Here is a 21782-nt window from a genome sequence, read left to right on the forward strand (position 1 = left end):
AAACGAACCCTCATTGGTGGCCTGGCATGGACTGGGCACTGGTGCCATCCATCATCACCACAGCCCCATTATTGTCTCCTGCTGCAGCAGGTGGCAGGCAGCCGCCCATGTCCACTCTCTCTTCAATAACCTGAGCACAATAAAGATCACATTTGCCAGCCTCCCTTTTAGCTAGGCGTGGCCACCATGGACCGTGAGGATGGGCCTCGCCTCCCGGGATGCTGGAAACTAGAGCATAAGCTGCCTGGGGCCTGGTGATTCGGGAGCCGCCAGACCTGCCCAAGGCTGTTTACCTTGATTGTTTCTACCTGATAGAAAAATGAACCTGATTCTTGTTTAAGCTAATAACTTGGGATTTTCTCTTGTATGCATGGATATCTACTCCTAACTACTCTCTTGTTTTTTTCTTTTCATAGGAAAACAGGCTCAAAAAGAGTAAGTAACTTTATCCAAAGTCATATAAGTATTACCTGGCACAATTCAGATTTGAATCTCTGTCTCACCCCAGAGTTCTTCCTTTTTCCAGCACAGTCTACACTAGTAAAAGGAATAGGAACATGCATGTATTTAGTGCTTTGTAATTTGAAAACATTTTCTTATGCATTATACAATGTGTATGGTTTGGGATTTGGCGGCTGCAAGCAACAGAAGTTCAACAAAAGAAGCCAGACCTCTAGAGAAGCAAAATCACTAGGGATTTATTACATGGATTTGACCTTACGCAGTCGTGGGAGCTGGTTAAGCAGTCTCTGTAAGGCCGCATCCTCAGCTCTGATGCTGGAGCTTGTGGTCCACAGGGCAGACAGCTGGGAAGGGGAGATGGATGTAAAGTGAGGGAGAGCAAAAACAAGCTGGAACCCAGGTGCACCAGCTGGAGGCCGCAAGGATGGATTGAAATCCAAGCCTCTGACCTTGGTGACATGGATATCCTGCAGAAATGAGGACCCCTCATCACATTGCTGAACACACACGCCTGACCCAGGAATCGAAAAAGCTGGAGGAGGCTCCTGGGAAGGGCAGAGAGTTGCAGGCCAGGCCACTGCCTCATGCTAACAAGGTGAACTGGCCAATAAATGACAACGGGTGTGAGCAGCAAAAATGGCTGCTTCACTTCCGCCCTCCAAATCTCACACTGGAATCTCTCATGACCCACCCTAACCGGAAGTATCTAGCAAAGGGAATTCTGGGAAGTGTAAAGTATTGTCAGGTTGGCATATTGTAAAGCCACCTCCAGTAGCTTGTGGAACTGAAGGAAGAGCTGGAGAATTGGACTGTGGATAAGAAGGAGAGCAAGGCAGCTCTGGGGATCTGGGTAGCAGATGACACTCATCATCTCTAAGTCTCAGAATCACCTCCAACTGTATTCCATCCTTGTACTGCTCAACTTCCCATGACAGTCTTGTTGGCTGGTGTGGGTCATGTGCTCACTCCTCAGCCAGAGGAGGGTGGACACCTTGGTTGATTGTCCACATAATACTGCATGCGATGGGGGGTGGTTCTGCAAAGGGGAATCAAAGTGCTGTTACGGGTATAGGGGAGTGCATGGTGGGAAGGCAGACACGATGGGTGCCCCCTGCGCCTGGGAGTGCTGCAGACAGGGAGGCAAGAGGCCCTGAAGACAAGCTGCTCTCCTGCTCAGGTCGGCTCCACCTTGCTCATTCTGAGGCTGAGCTCTTGGAGAACAGAGAACATCCTTCTCATATTCTGTGACATCCCTTCCCAGGACCCAGCTGTAGCAAAGGACTGAAATGTAGAGTGAAAATGGCAAAGCAGCCCCAGAATCAGGGCTCAGGGTTGCCACCCTTCTTGTGTCGGGGATATGTGTGTGTGCATTTTCTAGGAGGGTACACAGCTCAGATTATCGGAGAAGTACGTGACTCCCTTAAAGGTAACAACTGCTGCTGTAGGTTTGGTGAACTCTGCAATTCCATGTGTTCCAGCGGTTGATACTTATCACGGATTCACTAAGAGGCCGTGTAGTGTAGTCACCAAACCTGTGGGCTCCAGCCCAGAATTCCCGGGAGAAAACCCTAATTCCACCACTTCCTACCCAGTTGACCTCGGGTGAGTTCCTTAACCTTTCTGAGCCTTGCTTTCCTCAACTGCACAATAGGGGCAACAATAATAGTTACCTCATAGGTTTGTTGTGAGGATTTAATGGGTTAGTGTGTGTGGAGAGCTTAGAACTGTGTCTGGCACGCGGCATGTGCTCACACAAATGTAGTCGTCATTATTTCCCAACGCTGCTTCAGGATCTGTGGATGTGTCAGACGTAATTCCGAACTTAAAGAACTTAAAATTTAGTTGAAGAGATAAGATCAACATATGGAAACAAGAGCCAACGACCTTGGTGTTAATTCTTTAATTATATAGTGCCAATTTGTGTAAGAATCAAGAAGAAGGGCAGAGCAGTGAAGGAAGCTGAGGTTAAGAAGTCTTGGCAGAAGGGAGAGGTCAAGACCTGGGCTTGAAGGATAGTGGGACAGGCCAGGGGAGTTTGCTCGGAGTGAAGATGCTGATGATGGGAATGTGTGTGGCATTTTGGGGAGAAAGAGACAGCACAGTAGGACAGAAAGAACGCTGATCACAGAGCAGAAAGCTGAAGTGTGTTAGCATGCCTTCTTGGGTTAAAGATATAGGAACTCAACTCACAGAGGGTTAACAAAAAAAGGGAGGTGTCCAAGGATAATTACCTTCTGCCATGGCTGAACCAAAGATGCAAAGCTCACACTTCGCTGCTGGGGCGGTGTCTCTCTGAGTCTTGGCCCTCTTTCGTCTGGGTGACTGCATTCTCAGGCAAACTCTCCCCACCTGGTAGCCAAAGTGACCAAGTGTATGTCATCCCAGCTGAGCAACCCCATTGGGCAGAGGGCACATTCTCCCGACAGTTCCAGCAGAAGCCTTGTGATTGAGGCTCTCTGGCCAGGCTGGGCCCGTGTCCTCCCTGAGCTCATCGTGATGGTCAGAGAGAACGGGTGCTCTCCTTATTCAGGCCCAATCATGTGCCCACAAATTCCGAACAACGTGGAGAAGGTTGGGGTGGTTCTCCCAGCAGAGTGAGGCTACCATGGTCATGAGAAGCAGGGAAACCAGAAACTGGGCAGCCAAAACAGAGATGCATCTGGAAGCCTCAGTCCCAGTCCTGCTCTTCAGGAGCTCTGGGTCCAGCTTGAGGCAGGTGCCTGTAACCCGTAAAATGGACCCATCCAACGGGAGAAGGCAGGCATGAGCCCTCTGGAAACAGTCAGCCCCCCTCAGATCTCAAAGGCTATTGTTAGGAGGAGACCATCCTGGTCAGACGAGAGAGAAGACACCTAGAGCGAGAATATGGGGAACAGAGTCACCGAAATGGGTGTGGGCAAGCTCTGAAAGGATATAGAAATGAAAATGGCAAACTTGCTAAAGGAGGGGGAACATGCTCCATGGTGCCACATGTGGATGCTGAGTAAATCTGGTGCTGGAGACAAGGGCAGACACTCCCAGAGGATAAATGACTTGCACAAGAGTCAACACAGTAACAATAGAGGCCTCAGCCCACTGAGACTCTCATTAGCAGCCAGCAGGGGAGACTGGGCTGTCGTTCTGGGCCCTGGGGCCTCCCCCACCTCACAGTTCTGTCAGGGCCAACCTGGGAGAGCAAGAAGAAAATGGGACCTGTTAATTAGTGTAGCTCATTTCTAACTGCCTACCTGCCCTAGGGAAAGGGCACCTGAGAGGGGCTGGTCCCTCGGGCTGGGCTGTTATACCAGGCCCAGTGATGCCAGAGGCAGGAGTTCTCAGATGATCCTGGGGCTGGTCCCAGGGCGGAGACATTTCTGAAGTCAAGATGGAAGGCAGTGCAAACCCGGTGAGTCAGGCATCCAGTGGCAGCCACGAGGCCAGCTCAGCGCACAATAGGCAAAGGCCTCCAAGAGAAGCCATTCAAATCCACATGACCCCCACCTGTCCTGGAAGCTGCTGGACTTTTAGTGAGAAAACCAGAAAAGTCTCAGGTAGACCAGGATGAGTTGGTCACACTACCTCACCTTTATGAGACTGAGTTGTCCTCTGACCTCTGAGGAGCTGACAGGAGGAGCACGAGTGTGTGTGAGGGGAGGCAGTGCTAACAGGGCCAATGGAGACCTTCCTTGCCCAAGCTTTGGGGGCCTTAAAACAAGGAGAGAAGCCAAGTTGTCTGCCCTGTGGTGGCTTGTCATTCACTTCATGGCAGGTAACACTATCTTTGCGATCAAACATGGAAGACTTGCAAGCTAAGAGAGGTGTCCCATGGCAAATTCAGAGGGGAAGGAAAAATGCTGCCCACTGATCATTCATGGGCCAAAAAGCAGCTCCTCCCACTCAGGATAAGGGGGAAAAGCAACTATAAAATCTTTGTCGTGGAAGGAGAGGTGAGGCTCCTGCCCCTTCCTTGAGCTGCAGGGCTTGTCCTGTCAACACACTCCGTGGGTTTCCGAGTATCTGCCATGTGCTGGAGGAGTTAACATACAGTTGTGTTATGTAATTATTCCAACTCTAGAAAGTAGAGATTATTCTCCCCATTCTACTGATGAGGAAACTGAGGCTCAGAGCAGTTAAGTGAATTGCCTAAGGTAATGCTGCAAGAATGTAGTAGAGCCAGGAGTTTCCTCCATTCTTCTGGCTCCGCATCCCGCGTTCTTTCCCCTACAGCAGGCTGAGTAACTCAGCTGGCAGTGATGCGTTACTCATAACAGAGATCCCTTGGGTTTGATCGAGGTGACTGCGGACTTTTGCTGCACTTGATTCTCATTTGACAAATTCTACAGGACCTCACATAGATTGAAAAGGAATTTTATTTTCTGTCTTTATTTACCAGGAAAAGGGGGATTTGGTTTGGGACTCAGGACTTACTTGTCAGGCACTGTCTGTAGTACCTGTCACCGGCAGGGTGGGTGTTCCTGATGTGGAGTGGGAGAGGACCCTGGGGACGGAGGTGACGGGCCATTATAACCGTCAGGAAGGATCCATCTGGGAAATGTGAGGAAGTCACTCCTGCTCGATCCTCACCAGGGGCAGGAGCAGGCTCAGCTGCCGATAAAGGCCCATCAGTCTTTGGAAGGCTACAGCCATCACGTTTACTCAATAGCAAATATGGATTGTTAGGCGCAACCAACCATAGCTTAGAACAGTAGTCTCTAAATCGTGCCATTGGAATTCACTGCAATAAAATTGTCTAATTGAAAAAGTCCGTACTGACAAACCAACAGGAAGTACATTGAGTTAATAGTGGTTTTGAATTATTAATTCTGCAGTTTTGTATTCCATAGTGCTATTACATTTTTCATCAGATAGGCCTTCTCTTAAAGGGGGCTGAAGGGTTATTCTGGAAAATTCCTGAGCTGAAGTAAGAACTGCTTCAAGTACAGGAAGTTTTGTAAATGCTGTAAGAAGCTATCTGGTTTTCTGTATGCACTGGGGAGGGGGGGGGGTGTGTGTGTGTGTGCATGTGTGTGTGTCTATAGACTGATTTCCTTAGGTCATCTGAGCCAAAGATGGGGATGTAAAGTTTGCTCAATTAATTCCATGGACTGAGACCATGATTTGGGGAACCAGGAATGGGGGGTCAACATACAAGCTCACATCACATCCCAGGTTGTAGTGACCCCTCCAAGAAAGACAGCCCATTATGGGCATGGGCAAGTGCACTGTGGTAATAATCCATAGCACGTGACTGGGATCACAGCAAGTACTCAGCAAAGACTGGCTTGTTGGTTAAGTGATTGAAAGGAACCCTGTGTCATTTAGGAACTGCTTTCAGCTGCATGTAACAAAGACTCAGAAAATGGTGAGTTTATTCGCTCATATAATGGAAGCCAAGATGTAGACAGTATTGTATGTAGACGGAGATATAGGCAGGTTGTATGGTGGCTCAGCCTCCTTTCTTTCTCTCCACAACCCCTAGTGCATGGTTTCCTTCCTCGAGATCACGTCATGGTCCAAGATGGCTACTGGAATGCCAGTCATCAAGCCACTAGCAGGATTGAAGAAGGAATAAAGGCAGAAGGGCAGAGAGGGGCATAACTTGCAGTAAGCACTATTCCAGGATGTTCGTGTGGTCACACTTAGCTGAAAGCGAGGCCATGAAATGCAGTCTTTAGTTAGGCACACCACTACTCTGAAACAAAACAGGGAATCCCCTACCAAGGAATTAGGGAAAATGGACGCTGGGTTGGCATTTGTAGTTTCTGTCACAAACACCATTACATTACCATGGCTTTTGGGGGAGACAAATCAGCAACATCCATCAAATGTTAAATATTCATACCTTTAAACCCAAGATTTTGTTTTTAGAAATCCTTTATATATATTTACTCACACATTTGTACACATACAAATTTGTATATATGTGCTTATTACAGCACAGCACTATTTATAATATCAAAAAATTGGAAACAACCTAAATGTCTATCCATAGTCAAATTGTTCAAAAACTGTGATATGGGGCTGGCCCCGTGGCCGAGTGGTTAAGTTCGCGTGCTCCACTGCAGGTGGCCCAGTGTTTCGTTGGTTCGAATCCTGGGCGCAGACATGGCACTGCTCATCAAACCACACTGAGGCAGCGTCCCACATGCCACAACTAGAAGGACCCACAATGAAGAATATACAACTATGTACCGGGGGGCTTTGGGGAGAACAAGGAAAAAATAAAATCTTTAAAAAAAAACAAAACGAAAACTGTGATACATACCGTGGAATACTATGCAGCTATGAAAGAAGAATGAAGGGACTGTAAGAACTGAGATGGAATATGATGTACTATTAAAAAAGGAAGTTGCAGAATATTATACATATTATAATAAGTATAATATGATCCCACTAATAGAATTTTATTATGCATATTCCTGGAGATGTTCAGAATCTTTGTGGACAGGAATAAGCCTGTGTAATTTGAAAGAGCTGCGAGGAACTCTAAAAGAGAAAATCATAGTTAATGAGTGTGAGCTGAATCCCCAATACAAATAAATGAGTAGAGTCTATGGTCAGAGAAAGTGGTGTCAATCTAGTTTCCAGAAGAGTTCTGTTTGTACCAAATTTTCACTAAAATGTCGGATGGACGGATAGATGTAAAGCCTTTGTAGCATATGTTAATGGTGAAACTGGGGCACTTCCAGTGGAGTGGTGAACAAGATACCCTGGGGTAATATGCTACTACAATGGCATTAGATCCAGATTATAGTATGCTTTTTAATACGTTGAGCTCTCACAAGAAACAAAGGAAACTTTCCAATGATAACAAAACAAAATAAATAGCAACATACAAACACACATAGTGAGATAAAACTGGAATCGAGAGACGAGAGCTAACTCTGAAGCTTGGAGGATAAATCCCAATGCTGGCCACCAATGCAGGGATCAGAAGCTAACCTCTGAGCCTGCTGCCAGGGCGCATACCCTATTAAGAGAGTTAAAGCCATTCCCTGCTGGTAGCACACACAGCTCCAGGAATAAGTACATGCAAATCCCTTTTGGAGAAAGGTGTCATTAATTCAGGTTTTCAGGATTCCCACAGATTACGTATAACCAAATAGAAGATCACAATAAAAAATTACCAAACACACAAGGAAACAAGACACAATGATTCAATCAGGACTAAATCTAGCCTCACATGGCAGAAAACCTAAATAATGGTGGTTTAAACATGCATTTGTTTGTTTTCATGTAAAAGAAGTCAGGAAGTAGGTATCCTGTGCAGGTTCCCCACAAATTCGTCGGGGACTGGTTTCCTTACAGTTCACGAATCCTCCGAGGTCTCAGTTATGAGCCTTGTTCTGTGATCCCAGGTGGCTGCTGGAGCTGCAGATATCTACGTTCCAGGGGACCCGGAAAGGAAGGCCGTGAAGAGCATGCCTGTTCTCTTTAAAAACATATTCTGGAAGTTGCACATGGCACTACCACCTACGACTCATTGGCAAAATTTTAAGCCCAATGACCACATCCAGATGTCAAAACAACAACAGCTAGGGAGTTTTAATAGGCCAGCAATAAGCCTGGCTAAAAACTAGTGTTTTCATTACTAGGAAGGGATGGGAGAATGGATATTTATTGATAAGCAGCCAATAAGTCTCTGACCCAAGGAGTATGTGGTTGGCTGGAAAATGGGCCCCCAAAATATCCACGTCCTAATCTCTTGTGAATGTTACCTTACATGGCAAGAGGGATTTTGCAGCTGTGACTAAGGATCTTGATATGGGGAGAGGATCCTGGATTACCCAGGTGACCTTAAACATAATCAAGTGTCCCTATAAGAGAAAAGAAGAAGGACATTCAACTACAAAAGTAGGAGATGTGATGATGGAACAAGAGGTTGGAGTGATGCAAAAAAGGGGCCACGAGCCAAGGAATGAGGGCAGCATCTCGAAGGCTCTAGATGTGGCTTTTGCTTCAGAATGTGTTTGGATAGTTCTCTTCAGCCTTTTACGAAACTGAATGAGTAACATCTAAGTGATGCATCCTGAGGGCTCTGACCAGGACATCCAACTCTGATGAGATGAAATCAAAAGACATCCCTCTAGGAAGATTTGGATGCTGACGGAGTGTGAATGGGTTGTGGAAAATGCCCACAGAACTGGGATTCCCAAGGAATAATGAATGCACAGCTGGTTAGGGCATTTCGACAATCCTGCTGGAATCCTGGCAGCAGAATTCTTGAGCTGAAAGTGTCTGTTTTCATTGGGCAGTTGGGGCTGGAGAAGAATAAGCACAAAGTCACCCTCTTCCCCCGCTGTCTTCTTTTTTTAGCTCTAGTACAGCACAGACTGACTGCATCTGGCTCAGGAACTAAGCGTTTTGCAGCCTGTGTTGGAGTGCTTCCCTTTGTGTTCTCCGGAATTGCACTTGGTTTCCTTGGCTGGAAACAGAGATGGAGAGAGAAGCTCATATCGAGCTGCCTTCACTCTCCTCCAAACGCCTAACTCTGCCGTCCACAGTGTGATGCCTAACGTGGGTCTGCCGTCCACGGCTGCTAGTTCCCAACTCTTTCTCAGCTTTTTGTCTTCCTGCTGCTGCCATTGTATCATGTAATGGGTTGATTTGTGTCCCCCTAAAAAGATATGGTGAAGTCTGTATTAGTCAGTGTTTTCCAGAGAAACAGAACCAATAGGATATATAGAGATACACGGAAAGAGATTTATTGTGAGGGATTGGCTCACATGCTTGTGGAGGCTGACAAGTCTCACAATTTGCAGTCAGCAAGCTGGAGGCCCCAGAAAGCCCGTGGTGTAGTTCTAGTCCAAACCCAAAGGCCTGAGGACCAGGGGGGCCAATAGTGTAAATCCCAGTCTGAGTCACTGAAGGCCTGACAACCGGGATCCCTGATGTCTGAGGACAGGAGAAGACGGATGTCCCAGCTCAAGCACAGAGCAAATTTGCCCTTCCTCCACCTTTGTGTTCTATTCGGGCCCTCAACAGATTGGATGATGCCCACCTGCACTGGAGAGGGTGATCTCTACTAGCCCTATTGATTCAAGTACTAATATCTTCCAGAAACATTCTCACAGACACACCCAGAAATAATGTTTTACCAGCTGTCTGGGCATCCTGTGGCACAGTCAAGTTGACATAAAATTAACCATCGCACTGCCTCAGAGAAACCTTATAACCCTGCAAGCTAGGTGCAATCATTAACTTATTTCGAACGTGAGGAAACAAAAGCTAAGGGTTTCCATAGCTTGCCTGCAGTCACCCAGCTATAAAGTGGTGGAGCCAGGATTCAAGCCAGCAAATCCGACTTCAGAGCTGGTGCTCTTGGCCCACCATGCTGTGAGGCCCATCAGAGGTGCTGGACTGCAGTTGGCCTTCCGAATCTGTCTTAGCTGACAGCTGTGCAGTAGCCTGCGCAGCCAGCCCCTCCGGAGTGGTCCTTTCTCAAACTTTGGCGTATGTAAGACTCACCAGAGGGAGAGGGGCAGCTACTGATGCAAATTTCTACCTTCCCAGAAAGTCTCTCCCAGTGGGTCTGGAGTGGGGCCCAGGAGTCTGCATTTTTAACCAAGTGGTTCTATAGAATATCTGCAAAGTTGGGAATTATAGGATAAATTTACTTTTAAACAGTATGTTAGTTACCTTTTCAAATAATAGGCTAAAAATATTTTTAGGTGAAACAACCTTTCGATTAAAACAAAAGATCCAACTATTAATCTGAAAAAAATACAATAAATACATTCCAGAAAGTCCAAAGGGTGTTTAAAAGCTCTGAGAAGCACAGGGATGATAGACTACTTATTGTACCTTTTGCAAATTAAAAATTGGACTCATTGCTTTAAATTTAGAGGTATTTCACCTGAAAACATACTGAGCCTATTCTTTGAAAAGGTAACTAGCATATTCTTTAAAAATTTATAATATTGTACCAGGGGCCGACCTGGTGGCTCAGCGGTTAAGTTCGCACATTCTGCTTCGGTGGCCCGGGATTCGCCGGTTCGGATCCTGGGTGCAGATATGGCACCGCTTGTCAAACCATGCTGCGGCCGGCATCCCACATATAAAGTAGAGGAAGATGGGCGCGGATGTTAGCTCAGGGCCAGTCTTCCTTGGCAAAAAGAGGAGGATTGGTGGCAGATGTTAGCTCAGGGCTAATCTTCCTCAAAAAAAAAAAAAAAACCCAAATTTATAGTATTACACCAAATTCATTCCAATTTTCAAACACCTTTCATTTTGTGTGGTCTTGGACCACACCCTTTGAAAAATGTGTTTATTTCCATGCCCTAACAGCTCGGTCCACAGGCGGAGTCTCTACAGTGAGGTTACTCCACATGCGGGGCCATTGTGATGCGGACGGGGAAGACCCAGTGGGAAGACTCCAGAAATAGATGTAATGTCGCACTGTGTTGCCAAACAGAATCAAGAGCTGTTCAATTACTCTTTCTGTGGGAGATTTCAGTACTGTCCTATCCAGATTTCATTTCTCCTGGGCTGGTGACTAGGAAGTTTCTTTGTCCAAACACTTGGTGGTTCTACACTGCTCTCCTTGACCGTCTCACCCCATTGGCTTGACCTCTTCCTTCCTTCCTTCCGCTGACAAGCCTAGCCTTTGTCACACCGATGTAGCATACGGTTCTGATACAGATCTCCAGGCTGGGTGCCCAATTGATGACAAAGGAGCTCCACTGAGGAAGAGGAGGAGAAAACAAGATGGAGAAGAGCACAGCACGGGTCTAGGCAATGTTAAAACATTTTTAGCGTATCCCTTTTGGCTTCCCTAAGTGAGGGTGAGATTTTCCTTACGTAGTTCTTGTCCGTATTTTAAGCCCATGTACAGAGCGGATTAATCTACAAATTGGCAGACTTCCCCCACCCAAATATGGAATGAAGGAAAACACTTCACCAAGCGTGGCCTGTCTAACAAGTGGCTGAGTGGGACTCCAGCCCAGCCCTACCTTCCCGCCAGCTTCCCTTCTCCCACCCCATCACGCTCCTTCTGAAGGAAAGTGTTACTGCAGTTGGAAAATCATAGATTTAAACCAATTCGTTATTGAAATTGTGTCTCTTAAACTTTAATGAGGGTGGCTGTAATTTTTATTATTTTGATTCAAAGCTGCGTACGATTTCTTTCATAGCTACTATGTCAGGCTGTGCAGGGTATCCTCATGAACGATCTTATTGGATCTTTACAACTAACCTGTAAGGCCGACAATTTTAATGTTTGGAAATTTTTATTCTGAATTAGTTTGTTCTTAATCTCACTTAAAAAATAATCATTTAAATTTTATTTTCGTATAGATAATATACACAAAATTTAAAGCTAGAAAAAGGTAGACAGGAAGAGGAATAGTCAATCTTGCCCTCTCTCCTATCACTTAGGCACCCAGTTCCCCTCCCCAGAGGCACCCACTGCTCATAGTGATCAGTTTCTTTTGCAACCTTCTGGAAGTGCTCGATGCGTTTGCAACATGTATGTGTATATTCTTTTCCCCTCACAGATGATAGTACACACTGTGCTGGATCTAGCTGTTTCCATTTTATAAAATTTCTTGGAGATCTTTCCACTTCATTCTAGAACTGCCTCACTCATTATAATTATATTTTTTTAATAGTTGCTTTGGGTGGATGGGTGTTTACTTAATATTTGTGTGGATGTACAATTAAATTTCACACATACGTGGGTAAAGCTCGTTGCTTTTAAACTAAATAGGAAATGGCTTTAAAATTAATTTAGTTATCTTAAAGCCATGAACCAAACTATTTTCTTCTCGTGGCCTAGTCTTGTTTCCCGATTTGCAGATGGAAAACTCACGTTGTGTGTGTGTGTTTATGCCAGCTTTATTGAGATATAATTCACATCCCACACAGTTCACCCACTTACAGAGAACAGTTCAGTGGTTTTAGTATATTTACAGAGTTGTGCATCTATTACCATAATCCTTTGTAGAATACTGTCATCACCCAAAAAGAGACCTTGTAACCCCTTAGCAGTCACTCTCCACTTCCTCCTAACCTCCCCAGCCCCTGACAACCACTAATCTATTTTATGTCTTTGTAGATTTGCCTATTTTGGACTTTTCCTATACATGGAGCCACACAATATGTGTCCTTCTGTGTCTGACTGCTTTCACTTAGCTTAATGTTTGCAAGGTCCATCCATGTTGTAGCATGTATCAGTACTGTGTTCCTTTTTACTGTTGAATGTATTGTGTGGGTAAACCACATTGTATTTATCCATTCACTGATTGATGGACATTTGGGTTGTTTCCATTTTTTGGCTATTATGAGTAATTCCACTATGAACATTCACGTGCTTTTTCTTTTTAAATTTCATTTCACACATTTCATTTCTTTTGGGTAAATACCTAAGAGTGGAATTGCTGGGTCACATGGTGACTCTGTGTTTAGCTTTTGAGGAATTGCCAGGCTGTGTTCCAAAGCAACTGTACCATTTTACATTCCCACAAGCAATGCCTAAGGGTTCCGATTTCTCCACATCCTCTCCAGCATTTGTTATTATCTGCCTTTTTGACTCTAGCCATCCTAGAGCGTACTCAGTGGTATCTCATTGCGGTCTTGATTTGCATTTCCTTGATGGCTATACTTTTGTGTTTCTGACACATTTTATCTAGCTCTGGAAACCCACTCACCAGGCTGGTCATTAATATTAACGTCAAGGCTCACTTCCCTCGGTCATTAGATCATACGTTAATTCTAGGTAACAATGGGGAAGGGGCTACATCATTAGCACTGTTCCTTCTGCTTCATGATAGTCCTGTCAACAGCTCGTCTACCATTAGTCAGGTATTCTGCCTTCACACCCATGGCACTCACTGTTCTGATCTCCCAGCCCCCCTCAGCCAGCCCTCTCCTCTGGGCATTTGCAGAGACTCACACTCAGTCACAATCTTGGGGGATTTAAAAATACTTCCTTGTGTTCCCAGAACCCTTTTCCCTTCATGAAAGCCGGGCCCATTGACCCTATGGGCCTATGCTTTAGAAAACAAGCATGCATGAGCATCTTTTAGGGTGAGGAAACCTAAGCCTTCATATATAAGTGAGCCTAGAGTTTAAAGCAATATAGAGGGTGTCTTGGGTTGAATTTCCTAGAAGCAGAGCCTGAGACAAGGATTTGGGTGCATACGATTTATTGAGGGAGTGCTCTTCAGAAAACAAGTAAATCAATAAAAGGGAGGAAGAGAAGCAAGATAGGGAAGGGGGAAGAATGAGCAAGGACATGGCCTCAGAGGAACCCTAGCCTTGGCCTGATCCATAGCGAGTAGCCTCTGGAGCAGTACCAGCCCACAGAAGCTACTGCAATGATGGAAACGTTTTATGTAATTGGCAACGTCTAGTACAGTTGCTACTAGCTATACGGGGCCATTGAGCTTTGAAACATGGCTAGCATAACTGACAAACTGAATTTTAAATTTAAATAGTTACATGTGGCTAATAGCTACCATATCGACCAGTGTAGTTCTGGAGTATAAACTGCAAGACAGAATTGCGGTGAGGAGGCAGGCCTCTTGAGCTCTCGTTGGCTGTGGGCTGCCCTTGGCCTTGGTGGGAGGGTGGGCGGGGCATAGTTTCCCAGGTGAGGCTGTTAGCAGTGGATGTTCGCACAGCCAAGGGATGAGTGTACTGGCCAAGTAAAGGGATGAGGTGCACCACAGCGCACTCTACAGGTTAGTTCTTAACTGGGTTATCCTGACATCCTGTTTTCATCCCACCTTATGGATTCTCCCAAACTAGAAATATAGCCATAGAATAAGCTGAAGACAACAACGGGCCATGTGCTTCATGCAGCAGAGCAATCTTCCCGGCCCTCCGAGCTGTTGGTTCCTCTCCCACCCCATTCTCAAATCTTCAGACGGAATGTTTCTGTGGGCTTCTGATTATCAGCTATTTGAGCCATAGAGAGGAAATCTATTTGATGTTACAATATCTACTACAATCTTTGAGATGGCTAGCTCAACAGCTCCCAAAAAGAAGAAAGAGCAAAAACAGCTTTGCCCTTTCATGCTGAAGTGTCATAGATTTGAAGTTATAAATGAGGAAACCAGGTTCATGTTTTATTTATACCTATTACGCTTGATTTATGGTGTTGAAAAACACATTCAGCTTAATTTATGCAGGAATTAACTTTGGTGGAGATTAATTTTGGATCTATAGCCCCTTCCTGAGGTATATCATCTCTATTCATAATCTTGGCTGGCAGACAGAGACGATAGTGAGGTAAAAAAAAAAAACAGAAAAAGGAAAACAAAACCAAAGGCAAAAAAAAAAACTTCAAAAGGGAAATACTTTGTCCTTAGAATGAGGCTAACAAGATGCTTTTAAAATTAGGATACCATTAGAGTTTACTGACAGAACCAGAATTCAGAATTAATCTAATAGTTCTTTATAATGAGTTTAAACATTCAAAAGAATTTTATATGAAAATATATAAAACAGAAGAAAATTAAGAAGCAGGACTTTGGCACATATTAAAACTTAACATGAAGGAATTAAAAACCTCTGAAATATTTAACCAGTATTATACTTATGTTATCTATGTCACATCTTTCTAGACTACCAGGCAAACCATGTGTGTGTGTGTGTGTGTGTATGTGTCCGAGAGAGAGAGTTTCAAAGGGTTAAAATGGGCTCTGAATCCTGCTAATTTGGATCTTTTTCACCCAAGAATGGACAGAGCCCTGTAAGTTTTGTCCTCAGCACCACTCTAGGAAACAGAGGATAATTTCTAGGTTGTCTGAATTCCTTGTCATCTAATGATGTGGCATTCTACTTAAAGAATTGGAGGGGCCAGCCAAGTGGTGCAATGGTTAAGTTCACACGTTCTGCTTCAGCGGCCTGGGGTTGACCAGTTCAGAGCCCAGGTGTGGACCTATGCACCACGTGTCAAGCCATGCTGTGGCAGGCGTCCCACATATAAAGTAGAGGAAGATGGGCACAGATGTTAGCTCAGGGCCAGTCTTCCTCAGCAAATAGAGGAGGATTGGCAGCAGATGTTAGCTCAGGGCTAATCTTCCTAAAAAAAAAAAGGATTGGAAAAATTGGCCTCGAGTGTAGAAACCATTCATTTTATTAATTTATTTTTTACTCTGCATACTTGTGAAAAGGATTTGTAACAAAACTTACAATGAAAGAGACAAATGCAGTAAAGCCAGAGGTAACAATATAAGGGCCAATAACTATCACATATGTGTATGTGTGTACATGCACATGTATCTGTTTACACATTGGGAGAAGAAAGGGATGGGAGAGAGAGAAAGATAATTGTGTCAAAAAAATCAAAAAGGAACACAAAATCTAGCTCTGAGCCTCCTGACAGTCGAGGGAAAAAGGGAACAATAGATCTCATGCTGAATACAAGAAAGTATATTAGTTTGCCAAGAGGATCTAATTTTGTTTTTATTTCTGAATGTAATGTTTACTTTTTTTAAAGAAAGATATCTTTATTAAAAAACAACGATGTAGTAGATGATGTCTTTTTTTCTTTCTTTTCTTAGACCCCAACCATCTTATTGCCGTACACCTGGTCCACCTCACTCACTGACATTGCCTGCCTGGCCCTGGCTGACACTTGTGTTTGTGACCCCTGGTCTTAAGGATGCTATTCAGAGCTCTCGTGCCTGCCTTTCCTGTATAAGCCCCAGACAGTCAAAGTGCCACCAGGCAGGTGGAGGAGGAGACAAAGTGAGTTGTCCCCACTCTTCACATGGCACCCTCTGGCCACAGCTATTATGGTTTCCATGACTCTTCTTTCCCGAGCCCATGGCACTGTCGTCACCCTGGCAGCCAGCCGCCACCCAGAACTCCAGGCCGTCTCTGGGGATGGAACGGGGGTGCCAAAGGAGAATGTCAGGGGAGAGGGCGCCAAAAAGCCCTCCCTCATAGAAGGGGTCTTGTCCGTTAGTTTTTATTTGAAAAAAATCCGGGGATGTTCTGCCTGGCTGTGTGATTTACCGGACAAAAGCAGAGAGTATAATATTAAGTCATCGTTCTGCAGATTATCTGACCAAGGGAGTGATCCTGGTTTGCTGCTAGACTGTGTTCTTGGCAGGTGCCTGATTTAGTTCTGAAAAGGAGAACAAATCCGCCTCCTTCCTAGCGCTGCCCAGACAGCAGCACAGGGGGCTTAGTCAAGTGCGCAAATCCCTGCTATGAACTTTTCTGCCACCTATGGGGGAATTACTGGCCCTTGAAAGCCCTCGCAAACAGATAAGAAGCAAGGTTATAACATGATTTGACACGGAGTTTTGAAGGCCCCCACTCAGAAATGTGGAAAGTGTGGCTTTCAAGGCACCACTTCAGGAGATTAAGATTTGAAATTGTGTTGCTTTATCTTGCCGTTTTCTTTTCGCAGCCTTTTCCTTAGGCCTTATGGTGGAGTTCTTTTTTTTCTTCCTTTCTTTCCCCAGTGTACATATGAAAGTTTGCAACGCTTCATGCTTGAAGACTTGAGAAAAACTGAGTAAATTCAATATGACCGACTTCATAGTCCCTGACTCCACATGCGTTTGCTTGCTGTGAAGAGAAAAGCATGTGAGGAAAATATGTTGCCACTGAAGGAATGGATCTGTCTCAAGTGTAATTGCTCCTTTTCGTCCATCCCTTGTGTCTCACCAGAGTAGATTGCTAAAGAGGCTGGCCCTGCAGCACGAAGCCCCCTCAGCCACAGCCCTTGGGATGGGCGGGTCTCCAGGCCTCCTCGCCCTCCATCCCAGGCACACCAGCAGCAGCTCGGCCGACACCAACGCCTGGGGTCTCTTCTCGATTCCCTGACACCCCTTGAGCTTCTCACAAGGGTTGAGGCCCTAGGCTCTTGGCAGCTGAAACAAAACAAAGAAATCCACTTAGCTCTGCTATCAGTGTGCTAACATCCGTCCTCAGCGAGCAGCCGGACCCTCCATTTCCCATCATGTGGATGCTGGAGCCACTGGGCTCAGACCCCTGGGTCAGTGGTCCTGGAGAAGTTGAGACCAAACTCCAGGTCCAGAAGGGAACAGCAGATTCGGTCCGCAGCCCAAAGCCGCTTCTGTTTCCCGAGATGCGGCGAGGAAGCAACCTCTCACCTCAGACTTTCTGGAGTAATCCTGTTTTGAACATGCTGATTTTGTGGTCTGTAAAAGTTCTTCTGTCCTTATTAGAGCACATGTTCTAGCTGTGTCACGGGTGAGGGGTGTAGGGGTGGGGGGTGTAGGAGTGGGGGGTGTAGGGGTGGGGGTGCAGGGGTGAGGGGTGTAGGGGTGGGGGGTGTAGGGGTGGGGGGTGCAGGGGTGGGGGAATGTAGTTCTAGGAGCTAACAGCACTTGAGGCTGCAGCACTGTTCATGTTGTTTCTGGGGAGTCCTCTAGAGCTATTAGGGTGATGTGTCACTCAGAAGGGCCGCAGACTAGGCCCGCCGCTGAGACTGGTTTCTCTGTGTAGCCTATTCTCAGTCTTGTCAGTTAAGCAGAAATCGGGGTTCTGAGGAGTGGGGGAGGAAGACGAATAGCAGGTGTGGAGCTGGGAGCACGGGGGAGGGCGGGAAGCCTCTGGCAGCATTGCCCTGGGTTGACGTGCAGGCCCTGGGACCTGGGATAGAGGGTAAGAGGGAAAGGGAGACAACAGAAGGAAGGACTGGGACGGCTCTGCCTGTTCTACTGTTTTGCTTAATCTAACCTTGATCCCTGGCGTTGAACTTCCTAAGAATGAATTAGAAATCTTACCAGGAATAAATAATGACCTAAGATTGATTCCAACGATGTGACATTACTAGGGCCATTGGTCAGATCTCAGCAGTCTTACTGGCGTGTGTGTTAGCGGAGGACAAAACCCCACTCTGGTGCGACCCCTGAGGGTTTTGACAATCTGGCCGCAGTCTAACGTTCCCACTTCATCTGTTTCCACCTTCCCACCAGTCCCTTGCTCTTGTCCTTTGGAACTCTTCCCCACACCAAGACACACTTGCCCTTACCCAGCTGGGCTGACAGTCTGCTCACTGCCCGGGAGAATTCCCTCTCTCTCCTCTCTGGAAAAATCTTACTATCAGCTCTTCATGTTCCCTGTGAAGTTCCTTCTATAATGATTTTTGTAGCTCCCCAGACAAAATTAATCCTGCCCCTCTCTGAATTTCCCTTTTTATGCTACTATAGCATATGTTGAATTTAATTATTTCTTCATTGTTGTCGCTCAATGAGATTACGTATGCTTTAACGGGGGAGACCAAAGTTAAACTGAGTTGCCCTGTCCTGCATTAAACTAAATGAAAAGTCTGAGATACGCAAGTGCTGTCTTGTATTTGGTAGATGTTTACAAAAGGGGAAAGAGAATTAGGGTAGAGAAGCTCTATCTCCACTATCAGCGTCGCATGCTGGCATACATATGTACTCATTTCTACATATGTGTATAGATACACACTCGTATATAGATATATGGAAGTCCTTACTATGTACCATATTCAGTGCTAGGCAGTTTTACATGGGTGTTTTTATTTAATCCTTACAAGGGCCTGTTTTGGAGATGAGGAAATAGAAACAATGAAGGAATTAAGTAATTTGCCCAAGGTCGCATAATAAAGCAGAGATTCAAATTCAGATAGTCTGGCTCCGGAGCCCAAGACTTCATCTCTTGTTATGAATTACCTCCCTTTCTCACACCTGTAATGGACAGCTGTCATTTTATTGGCTGCCTGCCTCCCACTTTAGCAGCTGAAAAGTCCAGATACCGTCCCGGCCACCCTTGCAGCTAGGATGCAGGCACGTGACCCAGGCTTGACTAAACAGATGCACCTGCTAGTGACTTTGAACTGGGAGCTGTTGACAGAATGAGGCAGAGACAGTGGAGACTCCAGAGGCACTGAAGTGGTGGTAGCAGGAGCAGCTCTATGCAAAGGCCAGTGTCTGTGGCTTCCGGGCAGCCTGCAGCATCTACTGTTCAGTGGTGTGGGCAGTGGTGGTGGTTTCCTCATTTGATGGGTTAGGTGGTGTGGGGTCCACCTGCTGCTCAGCTTCCCTCGTCTAGTCTCCTTTTCCAGCCTGGTTCCCATCATGTTGGAAGCTTCTTGAACTATTTAACAACTAAGCAACAAGTGGTTTTTTTCTGCTTAATCAGCCAGAGTTACTTTCTGTTGCTTACAGCCAACGACCCTAATAGGCATAATATTCCAGACCCATTATTTTGAACATAGGTTGATTTCCACATACATCATACCTCTCTGGAAGGAAAAATACATGTGTACCCAGAATTTTATGAAATTTCAACAGAGTGGAGGGCGAAGGTGGCAGATTGTGTATCATTGGGAACAATTTCCAGCTCATCTATCTGATTACCTATTTATGGTTCATATTGCAGTTTGCATGGATGATTATGAGACTTTTCAGTATGTTTTTACAAAACGACCATCCAGAAATGGATTTTTACCTTGCAAGTGTAATGTTATTTCCAAGTCTAACTCAGGGCTTCAAAAATTTTGCAATAAATTTGGCCTTTGAATAATAAGAAAGAAAAATACTAAGTATATTTCCTGCTCATTATAGGAAAAATGGCTTCCCAAAGTTGTAGTACTTACAAAACTAAGATCACAGAGGAACTTGAATTGCTGAATTATTTAACACAATCTGACTTCTTAGAGCCTTAGCTGTGAGACGGAGGAAGACATGATAGCTCACATAAAGGTTATTGATAAATGCCAAGATGAAATTCACTTTGAAGAGAGTGCGATGTGGTAGGTGGGGGAGCTAATCTCTCCGGCCTGATGCGACGAGGGAGTGGAGTTGCAGTTTGACAAAGGGGTTATAATTACAAGGCATCTTTGAACTTCTGGAAGAAGCTACTGCTTCAGATGGCCACGTGGTCTGCTGAGATGTCAGATATTGGACAGGAATAAGCCTTACAGAGGCCAGGGGTCTGACCTTGGTAAGTCTAGACATGCTAACGTGATTGTCATCACTCTAATCAGATTGTAAAGTAAACACACACTCTACAAAGCAAGGAATCTCGTGGGCTTGTTATTTAGAGGTTGATGAAAAGCTGCTTTCTATTTCTTCTGAGGATACAACGGGAAGAAATGGGGTGGTTTGCAGCATGAGGGACTTTGGTTAGGTCAGTGGCCCTTAACTGAGGGGTGATTTGGTAACGTCTGCAGACATTTTTGTTGGAAGGGGGAGGGAGGGCGCTCCTGGCATCTAGTGGGTAGAGGCCAGGGATGCTGCTAAACACCCGACAGTGTGTGGGACAGCCCCACAACCAAGAATTACCTGGCCTCAAAACGTCCAATAGTGCCACGCTTGACAAACCCTGGGTTAGATGTACCGAAGACGTTTCTGAATCTGAAGTTATGTAAAGATTGGAATGGGTTTACTGGTCCAAGACTACCTGAGTGAATGAAGCACTTGCCTCATAGTGCAAAATTTAAACAAAGCCTCAGCAATCAAGATAAATAATATTTTAAAAAAATCCAAATCAACGCAAAAAATCCGTGAGGAACAATATATCAAAATTTTAAATTAAGAGAGAATTCAGTAGAGATGGGATTTGGGTAGAGGAAGTTAAAATATTATCTTCATTACTGAGGTTTGGGGCACTTCCTGCTCCCTTAAATTTTGTGCTGAAGCCGGTGCCTCCATCCCCTCATCCTGGTGGCCTGTTGGATTATCAAGAGAATGGAATTGTTTCAGCTAAAAGGTGACTTGATTTGATTATTACTAAACCGAGGTTAGTTAAGCCTGGGGAAAGTAAATGCGAAGGTCTTTTCCAGCTCTTGAGTTTTTAGATTCCAGTGACTATGTGAAGTAAGGAAGCAGCCCCCATGTTAAGCTGCATAGCATTTCCCTAACGCAGATTTTAAATGTCTCTGATTTATAGCCTGGCCTCAGTTAGCCAAGATCATCTTCACTGTGAACGGTAATGTATGAACGGCGTCCCCAAGAAATATGGCATCCACTGTGGTCTTTAGCAACACTCTTCTGCTGCAACATACCCTTCCAGAAAAATAACCATTGTACCATTGTATGCCTTTTCCATTTCTCTTAGCAAGTCAACTATTCTTCCTTCTCATCCTCTCCTTTCCCAATCCCACTTCACCTCAAAACCAACTTAATATTCTTTACTGGGCTCCATTGATATTGACATTATTCTACATTACTTGCCCCTTTTGTCCCCCAAAATGCCTTAGATGAAATTTTTTTTGGGAGGAGGAGGATTTTAAATATATTTCCTTCTAATAGGCTTTGGAAAATAGTCTGTCTATATCTAATTACTAGGTTTATGTATGTGGGATATAGAGTACTTACAACATAATGCTGACCCCTCAGAAATGCTAGATGAAAGTTTGAAAGATAATTTACTATCCTGGGCAG

General features: G+C 45.2%; 1 long non-coding RNA gene across 1 annotated transcript; it reads left to right on the top strand.

The window, feature by feature from the left end:
* Nucleotides 1-414: 414 nt before the first annotated feature.
* LOC139075739 (uncharacterized) lies at nucleotides 415-17572 on the top strand. Its single transcript, XR_011526488.1, has 3 exons — nucleotides 415-435; nucleotides 15951-16137; nucleotides 16863-17572. It is a non-coding gene; the product is annotated as an uncharacterized lncRNA (long non-coding RNA).
* Nucleotides 17573-21782: the final 4210 nt, after the last annotated feature.

Source organism: Equus przewalskii, chromosome 14 (assembly GCF_037783145.1).
Source record: "Equus przewalskii isolate Varuska chromosome 14, EquPr2, whole genome shotgun sequence".
Taxonomy (NCBI): domain Eukaryota; kingdom Metazoa; phylum Chordata; class Mammalia; order Perissodactyla; family Equidae; genus Equus; species Equus przewalskii.